This window comes from Crocodylus porosus, unplaced genomic scaffold (genome assembly GCF_001723895.1).
Source record: "Crocodylus porosus isolate Cpor-Errol unplaced genomic scaffold, CroPor_comp1, whole genome shotgun sequence".
Classification (NCBI taxonomy): domain Eukaryota; kingdom Metazoa; phylum Chordata; order Crocodylia; family Crocodylidae; genus Crocodylus; species Crocodylus porosus.
In genome coordinates, this window is record NW_017728932.1 from 7,485,615 (window position 1) to 7,491,162 (window position 5,548).

The 5,548-nt window shown below is 46.1% G+C and overlaps 1 protein-coding gene across 1 annotated transcript in view; it reads left to right on the top strand.

The window, feature by feature from the left end:
• Positions 1–5,548, top strand: part of WBSCR17 (Williams-Beuren syndrome chromosome region 17) — a 311,468-nt gene that overhangs the window by 174,146 nt on the left and 131,774 nt on the right. The window lies entirely within an intron of this gene.

A 5,548-nucleotide genomic window follows, 5' to 3' on the forward strand; every position in this document is an offset into this window, starting at 1 on the left:
TCTTGTCCCCAGCATCATCGCAGCCGGTCAGCGTGGTAAGGCTGCGACTACTAACTCAGGCCGCTCAGCTCAGCCGCAGAGCTCCTGCAGCAGCCAGAAGGGAACTGCTGGTCAGGCTCTGGCCTGAGCTGTTTATAAAGGCCCGGCCCTGCCCCCTTCTGGCCACCTGACCCGCCTAGTCGCCCTGGCAACCGGCAGCTGAGCTGCCCTGGCGATTGGCAGCTCTGCCAATCTCACTCACCATCACGGGGCACCTACGTGACTCCATGACACCCAGCTTCCCATCGATCACTATGTCGCCGATTAGGTCGTCCCCCGTAGCCAGTACCAGGTCAAGCAGCGCTTTGCCTCTCGTAGCAGCCTTGTTCAACCTTGCTTATCATGTAAACTCATAAAAATTGAAAACTGATCAGGGGAGGTCCTGAGTGATTGGAAACGGGCAAGCATGGAGCTGATATTTAAGAAAGGGAAAAAGGAAGATCCAGGGAACTACAGACCAGTCAGGCTCACCTCAGTCCCTGGAGCAGGTCCTCAAGGAATCTATTTCTAAGCACTTGAAGGAGACGGTGGTGATTAGGAACAGTCAGCATGGATTCACCAGGGGCAAGTAAGTCAACCTGATTGCCTTCTATGATGAGATGACTGGCTCTGTGGATGCAGGAGACCAGCGGATGTAGTGTACCTTTATTTTAGCAAGGCTTTGATACCATCTCCTATGGCACTCTCACAGGCAAGTTAAGGAAGTACAGCCTGGATGAATGGACTGTAAGGAAAATAGAAAGCTGGCTGGAGCTCAGAGGGTAGTAATCAATGACTCAATGTCTAATTGGCAGCCAGTATCAAGTGGAGTGTCCAGGGATCGGTTCTGGGGCTGCTTTTGTTCAATATCTTCATCAACAATCTGGAAGTTGGCATAGAATGCACCCTCAGCAAGTCTGCAGATGACACCAAGCTGTGGGGAGTAGTGGATAGGCTGGAGGGTAGGGCTAGGATTCAGAGTAACCTAGACAAACTGGAGGATTGAGTCCAAAGAAATCTCATGAGGTTCAACAAGGACAAGTGCAAAGTCCTGCACTTTGGACAGAACAATCCCATGCACCGGTACAGGCTGGGGGCTGAGTGGCTGGGCAGAAGCTCTGCAGAAAAGTACCTGGGGGTCACATTGGACAGTAAGCTGAATGTTAGCTAACAGTGTGCCCTTGTCATCAAGAAGGCTAATGGCATAGTGGGCTAGATTGGTAGGTATGTTGCCAGCAGGTCAAAAAGTGATTCTTCTCTATTTGGCACTGGTGAGGCCTCATCTGGAGTACTGTGTTCAGTTTTGGGCCCCCACTGTAGAAACAATGTGGACAAATTGGTGAGATTCCAGCAGAGGGCAGTATCAATGGTGAGGGGGCTGGGGCATGTGACTTATGAGGAGAGGCTGAGGGAACAGGGTGCATTTATTCTAAAGAAGACAAGACAGAAGGGATTTAATAGCAGCCTTTAACTACCTGAATGGGGATGGAGCTGGCCTGTTCTCAGTGGTGGCAGATGACAGAACAAGGAGCAGTGGTCTCAAGTTGCAGCAAGGGAAGTTCAGGTTAGGTATTAAGAAGACTTTTCTCACTAGGAGGTTAGTACAACACTGGAACAGGTTAGCCAGAGAGGCGGTGGAAGCTCCCTCCTAGAAAGTTTTAAGACCCGGCTAGATAAAGCCTTGGCTGGGATGATCTAATCGGGGCTGGTCCTGCTTTGGGGTTGCACTAGATGTGACCTCCTGAGTCCCTTCCCACCCTCATTTTCTATGATACTATGATAAACTGTAAGTAAGCCCTTGGATACCGCATACTCTCCCCATTACCACTAAATCACTCCTTATGTGGTTTTATTAGTATTGGTTCAAATTGTGAAACTTTATCCTGTTTTACCATCAGCTCTGGACCTGGTTGTGAAATTTCAATAGTCAAAATGTGATACAAGACTGTTATTGCTGGTTTGAACTAAATGGGGAAAAAAGAAGTAGCATAACCATCAAAGTGGTCATGAAAAAGCCTCCCCTTTTTCACCATTGTTTAGTCCCATCTGTCTTGGGTAAGAATGGAGGACATTCATCATGTTGCTGGATTTAGTTTTTATTCTTCTTTTTCTGTAGAGTAGTGGGCACTCAGCACCCCTTCCCTTGGTTCTGATGGGTCTCCATGGTCTTCTTATACATCACCCTGGAAAATGAACCAGAAACACCACAACAGCTATGCACAGTGACTGAATCTGATTGGGATTTATGAAGGATCCTAAGGACATAGTATGTCAAACTCCCCCTGAAATTAGGCACCCAATTCCTTTAGGCTCACATGTCTGTGTTTTCAGGCTCATTTTGTTGGCATTGCTGTAACCCCTTGCTTTATTTTGAGAACAGTGTAACATATTCTTTGATTGTTGGCCGAGTTCCTTTCCGTCTTTGTAGCCCTGAAACACAGAACCTGCTTCACCTTTTACTAAAGAAATGGTGTAGGTCATTACTCATTAGTCCACCAAGAAATCTAGACCACTTGATGGGGGAGGGTTGTGTTTGGAGAAGAACGATGGTAGGCAAAATTATGTGAAGTCTTAAACATTAGCCAGCAGTAATGATTTTCCATGGAAGGCTAAGTAATTTTACATATGGTTCCTGACCATGTTCAATGAAGCAGAGAGAATGTAAAAGGTAGTGTGCGGCATGTACTGTTATAGGTATAGTTTACAGGATGCTGTTTTCTGAAGAGGCAAATTCCACTGTTACTGCTTGAAGCAGTTAGGTTTATCACATACATGGTGTCCAAAGAAAGGGCCTTTAACTATGAGTTGGTATTATAAGTCACACAGCAGTTCTTCGTTACCATTGTTCTTTGGTTTATGGACACTGTACCAGGCGGGGGAAAACACCCTAGGGTTGCCGTGCCCTCCCCTAGCACCCCCTACCATGCCAAGTTTGCGTTAACGCACCCTCGTTCTCACCCGCCACATCTTGATCTTATAAAAGAGAAAGGGAGGTTGCCTCGTCCTCCTGATCACGGTTCCTGCTACCCCGAGTTTTATTTATATAATGGGGTTCTGGGCACCCCTTCCTTATGGGTTATGCATGGCTCCAACCATCCCTGTACCACGCTCCAAGCCTTGCAGATGTACTGGACGTTGTCTGGTCCATCTCACTCTCAGCGCACCCTCTGGCACTCAGGCTCCCCGCAGCCCGTGTCTCACAAGCGCTCCCCGCTGCCCCCTCTCTGGGGCTTCTCTGGGGTCTCCACGTAGCCATGGCCCCCCCTATGAGGCCTCCTCCATCCCCTTGTAGCCTCACCCAGTCCTCCAGTGGAAACTCAGTAAACAACACACAAGTCCCTTGTCTTTAACATAAGTCTAAGCCCTCTGGCTATAACAACACTCGAGCCACTCCAAAGCTTCTCCATCCCTCACCCACATCACGTTGTTCAGGCATTCTGACCTCTTCCTTTTCCTCACTCAGGTAGAGCTCCTGCCCCTTCAGCTGCCAGCAGGGAAACTGCCCGCCTGGCCTCAGCCTGGGAGTTATATAGGAGCCAGACCCTGCCCCTTCCAGTCAGCTGACTTCCTCTGGTCACCCTGGCGACCAGCAGCTGGGCTCCCTACTTACTGATTCACAGTAGCAGGCACCACAGTGCCCTGTTACAGACACATCTTGTCTTCTTCCATTAATATTTTGGTTTAAAAACACACCTATATTTGTGTGCTCCATTAAAAAAAATACGTATTTAGAGAGACAGTTTAAAAATGCTAAACCTTTTTAAAATAGTGACTGTGGCTGTGTGTTAAATTTCAACCCAGAGTCTGTTTTTGCAACTTGAGTATAGAGCCCTTGAAGATAAGGGCAATATGTAATACAGCTTTTCATTGGTTTCATGTTGCCTATAAACCAGGCCTATATATAATGGTCTTTTATATCACAAATCCAAATTCACCTGGTGGGTTCTACATTTTCATGGAACCACCCAGGAGACTAAAAACTCTGCTCCCAAGACTGTCAGACTCTACTCCCAACAGAGTAAGGCAAACAGCACGGCAAAGTTCACAAAATAAATAATCAAGTTACCTAATAAAATTGATTTAAAAGCATTTAAATTTGAGGAGGAAGTTCAGTGCCAACAAAAGATCATTCCAGCTCCTTGAAGTGATGAAAGGAAATGATCAGTCATCCTTATCTGCCTTCCCTTCTTGCGAACATGATGGAAGGAATAGCTTTTTTCACTATCAAATTAAACCTTTCTTAAATAGTTCTCTTCTGAGTGGTTGCTGGGTTTTTTCCGTCTAATTTTTACAAAGTGTGCTTCTTCTGTTAGGATCAGCCTGGCTGAATATTGCAGAATGCTGTAGTCAGATAGCATAGCTTTTATTTAAATTAAAAAGCATTCAGAAAACTGTTGATCTTATTCTAAATGCTGACCCTGTCTACTCTGTGTTTGCCTGGATTACAGCCACAGTGTCGCTGCAGTAGCACAAAGCTCAAGAGTAGACAGAGGAAAGCTTGCTACAGAGGGCAGTTTCCAGAGGACAGGTGTGCACCCAGCAGCCACTGATTCTTAATTAGATTTGCACCAGTGAATGTTTTCTTGGTTTGATGCACAAGTAGCTTTTCTTTGCCACACTGAGTCGGCCTCTACTGGTTCTGCTGTGCTAATGACTAATCAGGACAAATCCCCAATGGAGATGGAGACCTAACAGTAGCCTTTCAAACATCTCAGCAGCTTCAACAACCACTATAGGAATCCCAAGGGGTCTTAGTGACACTCCTTTGTTATGGAGATCAAGGGGTATGGGCTTTGACCACTTGCATCCTTTTGATCTTTGTTGCACTGACTAAAAGGAGACCAAGGCAGGCTTAATTCATGTGCATAGTGTAGACCAGGTATAGACTATTTAGAATTTGTCCCCTTGGACTCCCCTACAGTCTTCATTGCACAAAAGGACTGCTTTTCATGGTGTTTAACCCATTTGACACCTGTAAGTTTAATTCTAGGCATGATTGATTTATGAGTGAAACCTTTGATTTTACATGTCTAGCTGACATCTGTCTCAATGAGCTCTCCCCACATCTTTAGTTCAGATGTCTCCATCAAATCACTTGGCCCTGCTTGACTTGAGAGAGGAGAGGAGAAAAGATAATGGAGGAAACACTGGGTCTTTTGAATGCTAAATGAACACTACTGAGCTCTGACTTTGACATCTTCTCTGTTTGGCTCAACAGTAATGTTGGAGAATTTTATCACATACACACACGCACACACTAGTGATATGTTTATTAAAGCTCTGAGTTGGATTTTGTAGCTGGTCCTGGCTGGGAACATGATCTCCATTAGGGCTGCGCAAAGCTGTGGTGCTTCAATTTGGAGGAGATTCGGTGGCCAAATCTCTGAATCTGACTTGAATCAGGGGACCAATTAAAAGGTCCGAATCGATTCAAAGCTCTCCGAATCTTTGATTCGGAGAGCTTTCATGATTTGAGCAGTCTATGGTAGCTGTGGCTGACTTGAAGCTGGTAAATAGCGGGGAGGGGAGT